Here is a 15555-nt window from a genome sequence, read left to right as displayed (position 1 = left end):
GCTTGTCCGAAGTCACACAGCCAGTCAAGGTGAGAGCTGGGAGTGGAAACCGGGCATAGGAACTGGATTTGTTCTCCTCAACAAGGCATTTCAGAAACTCAGAGTGTCTCCAAGCTGGGTGGGATCTCGGGGGTCACGTAGAGGAATCCTCTGAATAATTCATTATTAATGCAGGAATCCTTTTCCAGCATTCTCCCTAAGTGGCTTATGCTCTTGCTTAGGGAAATCGCAAACAAAGATGAAAAGAAAGAGGAAGGGAAGGATGAAAGAAGGAAGAAATGAAACAAGGGAGGGAGAAAACAAAAGGTTAGCATCAATGGACATATTTAGGATTTTATTGAGAAAAACCTTAGCCAGCAGCTATTTTAATTTCAGCATACCTGAGCATCTTTTATTTTAGGGTTAGTGTGGTTGCATCTGGAGACGTCCCCAGTGCCTTCTCTGGGTAGATAGTCTCTGAAAGTCTGGGCTGCTCAGCTGTGTCTGGGCCTCTTTCTCTAAGATGTGCCTTTCCGTCCCAGGCAAGACTTTGTCTGCTTTTGTCAAAGATCTCAATTTGTGGTCCTTGTAAAGGAGCCTCCACTGCCACCTCCCCCAGTCTGACCCGATGTCAGTCTCCACCCAGGGGAGTACCCAGCCGGCCTGCCCAAGCTTCTGGAATGAGACTAAACTGCGGCGGAGAAGGTAGGAAGCAGGCCGCAGGCACCCCGCCGGCTCAGGGAAGGGCTGGGGGCGCCGGGACCTCGGGAAGACAGAAACTCCTGGAGCTGAAACGAGCTGCAGGTAGGTGACCTGGTTACTTCCTGAGGTACATGGGGCGAGACAGCTCTCAGACCTAGAAGAGGAACAAGTCTGTCTAAATCTCCTGGTTTATAGAAATATGGGCTTTCGTCCTGTTTACCCAGGAGCTTCTCTGAGGCTCCAGGTGAGTGGGGGACCACCTGCAGGCAGCACCTCTGCCTCCGAATTGCTGACAAGGCTGTGACAGGTCAGGGCTGCCACCCAGCGCCACCTAGTGCCCGGAGGTGGGCTAAACAGCAGAGGGAATCTAAGACCCAGGGAGGCAGGCCCCCTGTCCACCCTCAGGATGATAAGAGTCTAGAGGAGGGTCCAGTTAGAGGAGAGTTCAGGGCTAAGCTATGTGCAAATAACTGCAAGGGTAAGAGGGGAGAGGCCAAGACTTTTTTTTTTAAGGGGGTTCTGGGGATTGAACCTAGGACCTCACCCATCCAGTGATCATGACAGTCCTGCAGGATTCGTCTCCTTACTCCCCCTTCTCAGGCCACTGAGGTCTCGGGAAAGGATGAGGCTCAAGGAAAAATTTGCCCCCAGTCATCAGCCAGTGAATAATTGAAACTTGACTCAAATTCAGATCTGATTTCAAACTATAGGGGCTTCAACTGCCCCCCCAGGGCACCCCTCATTCTTTCAATCAGGCTGCTGTAACAAAGGGCCCACCCTGGGTGGCTTGGATCATGCAAACTTGTGTCTTGTGGTTCTGGAAGCTTGAAGCCTGGGATCCAGGTGTGGGTAGGGCTGGAGAGAGTCCTCGAGGTGTCTGCAGGGTTTCTTCTCCCTCTGTCCCCACCTGGCCTTCAGCCCTCTGTGTCTGTCTTGGGGGATCTTTCTTCTCCCCTTCTAAGGACACCAGTCCTACTGGATTAAAGGCACTTCTATAACCACGTGACTACACTGTAACTTGATCACATCTGTGAAGACGCTTTCCAAATAAGGTCACATTCACAGGCACTGGGGATCTGGACCTCAACATATCCATCACCTTCAAGCTCTCCAGTGTCACTCTGGTCTCAAGAAAACAACATGACAACCAGAAAATGGCAAAGGAAAGTCTGAGAGAACATGGACTGTTAAGCTATCAGGGAGCAGAAGACCTGTATTTGGAGGAAGACCCCAGAAAGAGAAGGTGTGCAGTGCTACAACATTGCAGGTTGAGCACAAATCGTCAGCAATTAGGCACTTAAAACAAGACGTCTTCCCAGATCCCAGATTTTCTGTCCCTTTACATTTCTGACGCCAGTGCCCTCACCTCTTCGGTCATCCTCCCACGTGGCCCAGGGCTGCTCTGTGCCCCCTCCCCAGACCCCCCACCTGCTATACCTGGCATGTTCACAGCTCCCACCTTCCATCTGACCAATGAGTACATAGGAGCTGAGTTCAGTCCTGGCTGGTATGTTAGCGTGTTACACTTTCAGACATGTGACAGAACAGTTATCAATTTTCTCTTCCAATTTTGAGGACAGTAGGTATCCTTGTGAGTCTATGAGCATGTCTGGCATCACCCTTTCATGCCCCTCTCCCAGCTGACCCCTTGCATCAACCTATCCAAGCTCTGATCCCCAGACCTCGTCTCCTCTCTCTCATGACTTAGTCCTAGGTTGGCTCAGGACCCAGAAGACAACCTCCTCTTTTCTCTAAACTTCTGCAACTTGCCACAGCCTCCAAAAGGGGCCCCTCTAAGGCACAATGGTGCCACTTGTCTGGCCCCCTCTTTCCTCTTGAAACTACATGGACAGTGAGTGCCTGATCCGGGCCCCCGCCGTGCTCCTGTGCCTCACTGGTTCCCTGCACTACAAGGTCTGTCCGTAGATGCTGGCAGCAGGTACCAACCCCAAGACATCAAGGGAGACATCCACCTTTAGCCTCTCTCGCTGAATCCAGGTGCACCATCAATTAAAACCCAGGCCTGGGTAGTTCCTGTCCCGCAGGGAATGTACACACATACAGCCCCCAAGCCCTCTCGCCTGTGACCACAAGCATTGAAAGAGCATTTTAAAACTCTGAAAGGGGACAAACATGAGAAGAAGCTGAGCTTTTCAGTATTTCCTATAAGCAAGCTGCACCTTGAATGTTCAAAATACAGATCTCCCTGGACTTATGATGGGGTTACATCCCTAATAAACCCATCATAAATTGAAAATATTCTAAGTAGAAAATGTATTTACACATCTGACCTAGTGAACATCATAGCTTAGACCTGCCCATCTTCAACGTGCTCAGAACACATCCATTAGCCTACAGTTGGGCAAAATCATCTCGCACAAAGTCTGATTTATAAGAAAATGTTGACTATCTCGTGTAATTTACTGAACACTGTACTGAAAGTGAAAAACAGAATGCTTGTCTGGGTCCAGAATGGTATGTGTATTGGTCGTTTCCCCCAGGATCACTGGGCTGACTGGGAGCCGAGGCTCACCGCCCAGCATCACAGCAGAGAGTCGAGGAAAGCACCCCATAGTGCTAGTCTGGGAGGAAAGACTGTAGTAGAGAACAAATATGACTCTACATTGGATCTGTTCCTTTAGTTTTAACCACTGTGCCCTGTTTTCCAGGCTCAGTCTTGCTAGCTCTGCACGTTTTGTGGAACAATGTTGCCTTTAGCCTGAAATACACAGGAAAGCCTATCTCGGTCTCTGACCTTTAAGGATGTTAGCCCTTCTGCACTCATGTGGAGATGGCAAGTTGCAAAATAGAGAAAATCTTTGTTTTGTTGGAAGTTTACAGGGACACCATGACCTGGCCCACGTGGACGGCTGCAAGAACAAAGAATGCCTGCAGCAAGAAGTGTGCACCAACTAACCACATCCCCTCCCCATTTTTTTTTTTTTTTTGTATAAAAGAAGCCTATATTCTGACTTCAGCAGGATGATTCTCCAAGACATTAGTTGGCCATCCTCTCGGTCTGCTGGCTTTCCAAAAGAGTCGCTATTCCTTGCCCCAACACCTCATCTCCCGAGTTACTGGCCTGTCATGCAGTGAGCAGAATGAGTTTGGACTCGATAACAAGATCACAGTTCAGCATTGGAAGTACAGTTCCTACTGAATGCATATCACTTTCAAACCATCATGAAGTCAAGAAACTGTTAAGTGGAACCATCGTAAGTGGGCACTGTTTCCTGCGCTCCTAGTCCCAGGACTAGGTATTGATCAAGACCTCCACCATCAAGGGAAGGAGAAAATTAGGAAACCACAGCCCACTTATTTTAAAGAGCTGCACCTCACCAGAGCGCACATGTGAATAAGCAAGTCTCTCCCTAAATCAAAGATAATTTATATAACTATAAATTACATGCACAAATTTATGCATATAACTGAATCACTTTGCTGTACACACGAAACTAACATCATAAATCAACTACACATCATTAAATTTTTTTAAGTAAAAAACTTAAATATATTTGGGATCAAATAAAAAAATCTGTAATAGGTATCTTACATATCTTATATACAATATATTTTATATATCATAGTTTATTTATAGATCTTAGATATAATTAAAATATAACACATAAAAGTATATATGTATTTTTACATATTATGATATATTTAATGTTTTATGGGATATTAAGAGAGTATTTTTCTCCTCTGTTCCTTTTCCCCAGCCTCATGGATAATCAGGCCACCACTGCCAGCCAGCAAGGGGCGGGAGTTATTTCTATTTTACGTAATCATTTGAACTTGGATTCTTGCAAGATCTTTGGATGGTCTTTGAAGCTGGTTTCTTCAAAATTCCTCCAAGTCCCTTAATTAAACTGGATCATTTCAAGTTGATTGTACACAGCATCTCGATGGTTTACAACCAAGCCAAGCATCGCTACTTGGCCATGCCATTGCAAGGACATCTTCCTGTCCTCCCCCAGCAGCCCAGGGCAGGAGACGGCCCTTCTCTGGGGGCTGCACAGATGAGCCAGCCCAGCTGTCTCCTTGCAGGAGTTTCGAGTCAGTGGTTATAAAGTTCTAGAGAAACCCACATCATTTCTGAAAATGCTAAACCAAAAGACATTTCTCCAAAGGGCCTCAGTCCCGCCAGTATTTCACAGGAATTCCAACTCCAGCAGCTTCACACAGCCATTATCACTTAATTACCAATATAAATCTACCAGCAACTTCCATAACTTCATTTGCAAATGAGTACGCACACCTCCTAAATCATTTCCTCCTTTTCTCTCTCTCCCTGACGGGGCGGGGAATACTCCACAGCGCTATGGCTGGCGGAGGCTCCTGGTGTCCCCGTGTCATTTGAGGCTAGCGTGCACCTGGAACGCGGCGACACTGAGCCTGCGGAATTGTACCTGGTGCCCGCTCAGACCCACAGATCCCTCCTGGCATCGCGGGACAAGTGCCTGGCAGAAGCCGGCTCCACCTGCCTGGGAGGTTCACAGACCGCAGGGAACTTCTTAGTGACCTGAGGCCAAGTTTCCGGTACACGATGGAAACTGAAACCTGGGTTTGGGTTCCCTCACCAGATTCACACAGAGCTAGTCATGACCAGAGCCTGAATGTTTGGCGGCAAGGATGTGCAGCCCGGAGGCACAGCTCAGACACACAGGATTCAGTTCCATTTCCAGCTCTACCGCCAACCAGCCATGGGGCTGAGGCCAGTCACCCACCCTCACTCTACCTGGTCCACTGTCTCCGGTACTGAGAAAGGGCTTTCTACCAGAACTTATCTTTCCAGTCTGGCAAGGGGTTTTAAGGTAGTAGCATTCCTCTGAATCTCTTTTAATTACAGCACACACACTGTATATATAAATAAATATATATTTCATTTTTAAATAAAATCAAAACAAAATCTATTACATTTATTTAGGCCCTCTGTCTTCATTCTGAAGTCTTGTTCTTACTTCTTTCTAGGCCTTACATTTTGATTTCAGGCACATTTAGACTTACAACTTATGGAGAATGGTGGAAAAAAAGATTCCTGCATTATTTAGCGAGTTAATCTAAACGATCTCCCAGGTCTGTCCTAACATGGAAGTTCTGTGAGTCTAGAAAATGCCTTGGTGAAGGAGAACAAACCTAGGTTTTGAAGTCAGACATCCCTGGGCCCACCTCCTCACTTTCACACTTACCGGCTGTGTGACTTCAGGCAAACTGCTTAACCTCTCTGAGCTTAGACTGCTCAGCTGAAAATCTGGGCCAATGCCAACTGCTAAATTACTGTCAGGAGGGTTAAATAATAAAGGGCTTTTAAGAAATGGAGAAGAGTGCCTGGCAAGTAGTAGGTGCCAAAGTAGATATGAGAATTTGCTTTTCTTTATTCACACAAGTCTTCGATTGGGTCAAAAATGTAGGCCACAATATGCTGGAATATTGCTTCTGTCTTCCCTTCCAGGGCCCTACTTCAGACAGAGAAAGAAGGAAATGAACCGTAACTCTCCGAGGCCCTCTGAAAGCATCACCCGTCTATTGAAATGTTCTTTCCATTCAAAAACTAAGTTATTAATTATGGATTGCTATTGGAACTGAAAATCAGAACAGGGCTCACTGCTTAGGGCCCAGAGCTTGACAATTGTTGGATTTTGGTCATTTCCTGGTATCTACGTAATACATCCCAAATGTGAGGTCTGCAGTGTTGAGAGACCAGCAAACTTCAGATGAACGTCTGTGGGTAATATTTAGTACATGCCCTGAGATGGCTGCTCCCTTGACTTTCATTCCCACCCCAGGCAGTGCGTTTCTGGGGGATTATTTCACTTCACGGGTGGCCCGAGTCCCTTGGCCCTCGTCCCTCGTCCCTCAGCCTTCTGGCTCATTCCTCTGCTCCAGGTAAGCAATAACCACCCAAAAAGGTGGCCTTCATGCCCCAGTGGCATGAGTAACATCATTAACTCCTCAGGGCTGAGGTTTGTGATTACGTAAAAATCTCACACCCCACTGCGTTCACTGTCAGAACGCCAGAGCAACAGGGTGTTTGCAGAGTCCGTGTTCTCTCTGGGAATGTGGTTGCCTGCCCGCATCAGCGAGCCTTGGGATGCTTTTTCCGAATGATGCTCTTTCAGCAGGATTGTGGGTTTCAAGATGGAAGCTAAGTACTCCCGTCTTCCAGTTCCAGCGAGAGCAACTGTGCAAGAGACTGGGCTCTGAAACTCTTCAGACCCGGGGAAACGCTGCTGATGTGTGCCCCAGAGGGACGGGACGGGAGGAGCACAGCTGTGCCGCATGGTGTTTCACATGCTCCTCTACACATGAGCTTTCTACAGTGCAAAAACGTTGCAGGGCCCTGGGCAGAGAAGACACGGTAACATATTTCCTCCTGGCCTCAGGCCAGCGCTAGGAGGAACCACAGGCTGGAGCTCCTGCACTGTGGGCTCCACGCGCCATCTGGTGACCTAGGGCTGACATTGCAAGCACCGTGTTTTTTGTTTTTAAAATAAAATTCTAAATAATAAAACCAATGGATCATGCTTTGGAAACACTAGTGTGAGCAAAAAATGGAGCAGATATTCTAAGAATGTAAAGATGCCTGGGAGGCGAGCCTTGAGTAGTACAGAATTCAAATTTGTATCTTTTTTTTTAAAGTCACTTCCAGACAAATACAAATATCACTTGTATGTGGAATCTTAAAGAAAAAAAAGACAAAATGAACTTATTTGCAAACCGGAAATAGACTCACAGACATAGAAAACAAACTGTGGTTACCAAAAGGGAAAAGTTGGGGAGGATAAATTAGGAGTTTGGGATTAACAGACACACACTACTTTATATAAAATAGATAAGCAACAAGGTCTTACTGTACACACAGGGAACTATATTAAATATCTAGTAATAATCTAAAATGCAAAAGCATATATATACACGTATATGTATAACTGAATCACTGCCGTACACCTGAAACGAACACCACATTGTAAATCAGCTACACTTCCATTAAAAAAAAAATTAAAAAAAAAAAGGTACTCCAAGTATGGGAAACTCTGGATTACCCAAGTTAAAACAGACATCTCAAAAGTCTTGAATCCAAGGATGCTATTGAAGAAGGAGCTCTGGTTTGCTATAGTTCTAGACATGTTTAACATCGAAATCTTTCTCCCGCCTCCACCTTCAAGTGCTTCTTGAAGACAGCGCATTTGGCAAAGTTCCTTTAGTAAGAAATTGGTCCATCCCACTCACTTGATCCATGATTAGATACTGTCTTTTCAAAAGGGAAAGACTTCAGTGGTAGTTGGTTTCAGCTGCCGATACCAAAGCACCGCACACTGGGGGCTTACACAACAGACATTTATTTTTCCACAATTTCTTCTGAGATTTCTCTCCTTGGCCTGTAGATAGCTGTCTCCTCCCGAGGTGGTCACTTGGTCCTCTCCGTGTGTGGGTCTAGAGCCCAAATCTCCTTATCTTATAAGGACACCAGTCATGTTGGACTAGGGCCCTCCCTAATGGCCTCATTTTTTTAAGCACCTCTTCAAAGACTCTATATCCAAATACAGCCCATTCTGAGAGACTGGGTCTTAGGGCTACAATACAGGAATTTCGAAAGAGATGCAATTCAACTCATAAGAGAATCTTATTTTTGCATCTTTTGGAGAACATTTGTGCTTCCGTGGAAAACTACGCATTCTTTATAGAGTGGGGTCAGCAAACTACAGCCAGTAGTCTGGACATGGCCTGCCACCCAGGCTTATAAATAAAGTTTTATTGGCACAAGGCTACTCTCATTGCTTCACAGATTATCTATGGCATCTTTCTTATTGTTTGTTGTGACTATACTTCAATTTTTTTAAAAAGTAGACTTGAGTAGTTGTAACAGTGACTCTAACATGGCTGGCAAAACCTAAAATATTTACTCTCTGGCCCTTCATAGAAAAAGTTGGCCAACCCCTGGTCTAGAGCACAATTCCCCCTGGGTTACCTAGTTTTTCATTTTTTTAATTCTAATTTTTAAGAAAAATTTTTACACTTATCTTTTGGTGGGGGGTAATTAATGTTTTTTTTTTTTTTAATGGAGGTACTGGGGATTGAACCCAGGACCTCGTGCATGCTGAGCACATGATCTACCACTGAGCTACCCCCTCCTTGCTGGGTTTTCTCATTCTGACTCTACAGGGCTCTGCACCTTCCGTTGCCTTTGAGCTATTGTACAGCCACCCAGTTGTAGGTGATGGCTAGTGATGCAGAATAATCCTTGCCCTGGGACATGAAGAACCCAGCCTGGCATCTACTGGCTCCTTCCTTTCGAACCCAGCCTGGCCTCCACTGGCTCCTTCCTTTCAACCTTCCTCACCTACAAATGTGCCTGTTCTTTCTCTTCTGAACTGGTTGTGACATCTTAACAGGTCCCTCACTGATCACAACTTCAGTAAAATCTTTGACATGTGTTAGCTTTATATTTGGATGAGTGTCATCATTTCACCTTTTTGAAAAGTTTTCTTTAACATTTCCATGTTATTCTCCTTGGGTGTGATGACAGCACTGGGCTGAGGAAGGACCGTGTCTTGGTCCTTAAAAGACACATAGTGAAGCATTTGGGATGAGGTAGTGATGCTTACACCTTATTTACAAATGGTTTGGCATATGTGTTTGTACATTCTAACACATATTATATGTACATACATGTGTGTATACATGAGAGAGAGAGAAAGAGAAAGCAGAGACAGTAAAATATTAATTAACCTGTGAATTTAGGTGACAGCTGTGCGATGTCCTTGAATGCTGCACCTCATTCCACTTTTCTGTAGGTCTGAAAATTTTCAAAATTAGTGATTGGAGGGGTCAGCTTCTGCCATATTCCCAGCTCAGCCTGGAGCCAGCCCCTTTCCTCGACTTCTGGATGTTTCTCAGTACTTCTGAGAGTAGCCAGTTACAGACACTTGCCAGTCATCTGACTCTTCAAGGTGGGTCCCACTAATATGAATGTGAGTCCTTGTTGTTTATCTATTTTATATATAATATTTTTCAAAGATTTAATGGAGTGCCTGTTCTGGGCCAGATTTTATTCAAGTGCTTTATATTAGGTAATAAAACTAAGATCAGAAAAAGTGGAGCACAGTTTTTTTTCCTGGAAAAATAAACACTGTCCTCAGACTATTTTTTAAATTACAAGCAGTGAAATTCTATTTCACAATTACTATACAAATAATACTTCAGCTCCATGAAGTTAAAACCTTGGCAGTTAAAAAATTTAGGTCAGGGGGAGAAGAGAGAAGAAGTTATTAGAGACAGAGGCAAAGGGGGACTGCAGGAGAGAGGGGGGAAGAAAGAGAATATAGGAAAAGAGGAGAAACATGTTTAAAGGTGGGGGAAGGGAGAAAAGAAGAGAAAGAATCAAAAGGAGAGAACAGGTGAAAAAACTGAAGAGCAAATACAACGAGAAGATAAGGAAAACCCTAGCAAGATGATTTTTACATCACGCTTTGCTATTCACTTATGTTGTGCATGGACTTTAGGCCAAAATATCAAAGGATTACTTCCTTTTATGATGCTTAGTTAACTGTTGAATCATTGTTCACAGATCTGCAGTGTCTCTTATTATGTTTTTTTTAATTTTTTATATTTTTTCTCCTTTTTCAGTTTTATTAGCTAGAATTATTACAGTTTGACTGCACATACACATTATATTGTATGTAAATACATATATACAATATACTGCACATTTTTAGTTTACATATATGTACTAATTATTGTTTCTAAGACCAGATTAGATCTTTAGCTTTTTAAACTTACATAGTTGTCAAAGGAATAAAGCCAACTACAAAATAAGAATCAACAGAATGCAGTAATCCAATCATAAAGGACAGTCAAATGTGCTTACACATATTCAAGAAATCAGAATAATAATTAGTTCATTTGTGTTATTATTTGTTAGATTCCTCATATAAATGATGTCATATGGCATTATAGTAATCTGTATCTCTTCATCTCAAACTTCTAATCTATCCGTTCCTACCCCACTCCCCTCTGGTAACCACACTGTGTTAGACAAACAACAAGGACCTACTGCACAGCACAAGGAACTATCTTCAGTTTCTTGTAATGAGCCTTAATGGAAAAGAAATTGAAAAAATATGTATGTATTTACATATACATATAACTGAATCGCTTTGCTGTACACCTGAAACTAACATTGTAAATCGACGACACATCAATAAAATATTAGAATTAAAAAAAAGAATAAGCAAGTGAAATGTCAATATTTCTATTGTCATATGACTCAAAGTTTTTTTCTTTTAGCAGTCTTAGTGGTACCAAGTGAACAATATAAGGAAGATTTTTTTAAACTAGATTTCTCATTCTCCTAAAGAGTGTCATTTAGAAGAAATGAATCTTTTAAGATGTACCCAGTATCCTAGGACCACTTGAAGTACGCTCATGTTCAAGCTTAGGGAGCTACTTTGAAGTTTGTATCAATTACTGCACAATCATTGCACAGCCTCCCCCCAGCTTGACACCACAGTCTTAATATAGTTTAGGGACCCCATGAATTGCAATTGTCTGCTGCTTGCATTGGGACTGTTAAGATTGGGAGATTTTTCACATCCTTCTATTACTGAGTCCAAGCTCATGCTGCTCACCACATGACAGGCCAATAAATTGGGAGACGAGGTGTTGGGGCAAGGAATAGCGAATTTATTCGGAAAGCAAGCCGACCGAGAGGATGGCAGACTAATGTCTTGGAGAACCATCCTCCTCCAGTCAGAATACAGGCTCCTTTTATACGAAAAAACAGGAGAGGGGTTGTGGTTGGTTGTTGCAAACTTCTTAGTGCAGGAATTCTTTGTTCCTGCAGCCGTCCACGTGGGCCAGGTCACAGTGCTCCTCAAAACCCCCAACAAAACAAAGGTTATTCTCTCATCTGCAACTTATCTTTATGAGAGTGCAGAGCTCAAGACTAAGCCTAGGAAACAGGGCACAGCGGTCAAAGCCAAAGGAACTGATCTATTATAGAGTCAAATGTGTTCTCCTCTATTACACTCCAAGGGATGATTGGCAAGGAAATAATGAGGGAAGAGAGCAAGCCGGGCTCTCAGACACTGTGTCGTTCGGGATGAAGGTTTAGGTTGAAATTTTCTTCCTGAAGGAAGCAGAAAAGATGAGTTTTTTTTTGCAGGATGCTGCTGTTTCTAAATCTAAAAGGCACACTAAAGATAGCTAAAGGGACCGAGCTGCCCAGAGGCTCCTCGAGGTGCCCGGTGGGAGTTCCTGCTTGGAGACTCTGCCCTTCAAAGCCGGGTTCCAAACAGCCCTGAGAAATGATGCACATTCCTGGGCTGCCTTTCATCTGGTCACGAGGAAGCAGGGGCTGGAGTGGACGGAGATACTCCTTAATTGAAGGAAATCCCAGGGGAAGAGACTTTCTACCTCCCACAGAGGCTGATGGATCCTAAAAGAGAGGCCCCGTGTGGGCCGAGGCTGGCCATTCTGAGCTCAGTCTGGGCTTTGGCCATGACTAACATGGCCTTTTTTCCATCTTCACTGATACCGTGCTCGTGAAGGCCCTGGTTTTTTTCTTATCCAGGCTGATACCATACCCTCCAACTTGGGCCCCCTTTTTCCAGGCTTGCCCCCTCCAATTCACAGTACACATGGACTCCAGTGGCATTTTTCTGTAGCTCAGTTCAGCTCCGGTTGTTCTATTTTTAATTTAATTTGACTTCTAACAAATCAAACAACCAATTAACCAAGAAGGTAAAAAAGCCCCCAAATCTGTCAGTGATGTTCTACCTTTTCTTGAATTAACTCAAACACCCTTAAACCAGTCCTATCTTTCTAACTACATCAGCCACCTCCCATTTACCTATCCCACCAACACCTGCAGACAGAGGGGAGGCATTTTCTTGTCGACACTGGGATGGCCAAGACTGTGTCATATTCATTTTTTTTAACCCTCATGGTATTTAGTGTAGTGTCATTCCTGAAAAGGGGGTTCAAGAAATGCCTCTGAGGGTATATACTCAAAAGAATGAAAGCAGGGACTCAAAGAGCCGTTTGCACATCCATGTTCATGGCAGCGTTATTCACAGCAGCCAAGGGGCGGAAGCCGCCCAAGTGCCCGTAAGTGGATGAACGGACACACAAAGGGTGTTCTGTCCACACAAAGGAGTATTATTCAGCCTTAAAAAGGAAGGAAATCCTGCCATAGTTTACAACGTGGATGCGACGTGAGGACACTCTGCAAAGTGAAATGAGCCAGTCAGAGAGGGACAAGCACTGTATGACCCCTAGAGAGGTCAAGATCACAGGGACCGAAAGGAGAATGCTGGTTCCCAGGGGAGGGGGAGCCATTTAGTGGGGATAGTGTCAATTTTGAAAGACGGTTGCACACCAGTGTGACTATATTTAATGCCACTTAACTGTACACTTAAAAAGGGTTAAGATGGTAGATTTTATGTCGTGTGTATTTCATCACAATTTTTAAAAAGAAAGAAAGAGGGTTTGAATGTTAAATGTTCAGTTAAGGAGACTGTGAGTGATTTCTCCTGCACCTTTGCAGTGCTGCTCTTTCAATATAGTGGTTACACTTAAAATACGTGTATATATATATTTAATATAAAATATAAATATAAATATATATATATATATTTAATGGAGGGACTAGGGATTGAACCCAGGACAACATGCATGCTGGCTATGCCCTCCCCTCTGCACAATTCATCATTTAACAGGAACCCGTGTGTGACTGAATATACCGGCACCGCCTCCTTGGGCCAGAAGCAGCAGAGGGAAAGATTCTGACAGCAACAGGAAGCCTAAGAATTCTGATTTTTGCCTCAGAAACAGACTGGATGAGTGGACTGAGTCCTGTCCCCTCCCCGCCTGCCAAACTCTTAAGGATCTGACTCGGGACCTTGGAACACAGACCCCGGATCCAGGTACATTGTGGGTGGGTCGTGCCACCATTACTGTGCCAGGGACGCGCCCTCAGGCAGGACCCCTTTTGTTTGCAGAAAAACCGAGAAGGACAAGAAAGGAGCTAGTGGTGGGAGTAAGGGTGATTGGTTTTTTTCTTCATAAAAACTCTTAGGTTGTGTTTAAAAGATAAGCATGGCTGGGACATTATGCTGTGCATCAAAAGTTGACACATTATAATTGACTGTACTTCAATTTTAAAAAGAAGCATGTAGAAATTAGATAAAAATAAAACAGTAAACATTTTTTAAAAAGATAAGCTGTGCCGCAATTTTTAAAATTAAAAAAAAAATAAAGATAGGCTGGTAGAAAATTGACTGGTGTTCATGGTTTCCTTGGGGTCTCAGGAGAGACACGCACCCAGTTCCCGAGACTGTCCCTCCTGGGGATGGGAGGGATGGGGGTCCCACCCTTTCCCTCCCCGTAATACCTCTCCTTCTGTGCATCTTCCAAAGAGCGAGGCCACCCCAAGTGGAGATGACACGGCATCTATCTACAATTGGTTGATTTGCTGAGTATTGAAAGGATGGCTTGTCCCCAGATATGTAAGCTTTGTTCATCCCTTCCTCCCTGAATTTCTGTGCATGTCTACCATGACAGCAATGCCAGCAGTTCCCAAGCCTCTTGTGGAGCTTCTGAAAAAATACAGACGCTCGTGCCCTGCACTCGGAGTTTCCAGTTTCACTGGCCCAGGGTGAGGCCCAGACATTCTCCGTGAACATTCTGCTCCCAGGATTTAAGATTCCTGGTGATTCTACTCGGCAGAGATGAGAACCACTCGATTAGGCCGACATGACTCAAGATCTCATTTCCTGGAAGGGCAGCGCTCACATGTGCGTATCCATGCGATGCTAATGACAGTATCTAAACACTTTACCTTGCCGGTCACTTGAGTAGGAGTTGAAGAAAAGGGACTGGGGACGTGGGTGCCAGGGACAGTTGTGTGTTCTGCTCTTTTTGTATTGGGCCCTCCAGGACCAGCAGGGCTTGGCCCAGTGAATGTGTCGAGGCAGGAATGATGGTGTTAAGTGGTCAGAAAGTGGCCCCCAAGCTTGGAAGGAGTAAGATGCTCACACTGGGTTGAGCGAATACTACTACATAGAATACACCTGGGAAGGAGTTCTCATCCAGCAGGAATAGGTGGCCACAAGTACAGAAAACTCTGCAAAAGATGCTTCAGCCAACAGGGGCCGATGTCCCTCCTAGAACCGTGAGCCCAGACACAGATTCTTGTGAGCGTTGGCTGAGCAGCTCCAAGGACCAGGCTGCTGCCTAGCCTTCTTCGCTGTTCCCTTTAATGAAGAGTTTGTCCTCTCCGGGGTTCAAGATGTTGAGCACACTGTGTGTGGGGCAGTGAGGCCCTCTCCTTTCATCAGAAAGTAAATGCTTTTCCAGACATACCCTAGCTGACTTCTGCTTAAGTCCCATTGTCCAGGACGGAGACACAAACCCGGCCCGCATTCCCTAACTAGAAGGAAGGCTGAAAAGTTGGGAACAACATGGTCCTGCTGGCTGCCTGAGCGGGAGACGTTGCCCCAGGGGTCAACTTACTGCCAGCCTGGAGAAACCCAGGGTTTTGTGAGCCAGCGAGAAGGGAGGCTAGGTATTGGGTTAATAACCTGGGGTCTGACACAGGTCCCCACTGGGAATTTGACTTTTCTAGATGTCGTCCTCCACATAAACTGATTACTAATACTGTAACAGCAGTCATCACCGTGGATATTCTCTGAGGACTTGTGTGGGAGACATCGCAAGGCCAGAATCTCAAATGGAGCCCTATCAGGCAGCTCCCCCCAGTTCTCAGACCCTCAGAGGTAACCTGCAGACTCCAGCTGAAATCTTGCTTTGTCACTGCTCCCCCCACCGACCGGACACTAAGTGGAAAGGCTGGAAAAAGCACACTGCGTTGAC

Source organism: Vicugna pacos, chromosome 11 (assembly GCF_048564905.1).
Source record: "Vicugna pacos chromosome 11, VicPac4, whole genome shotgun sequence".
Classification (NCBI taxonomy): domain Eukaryota; kingdom Metazoa; phylum Chordata; class Mammalia; order Artiodactyla; family Camelidae; genus Vicugna; species Vicugna pacos.
Note: the sequence above shows the minus strand (reverse complement) of the source record.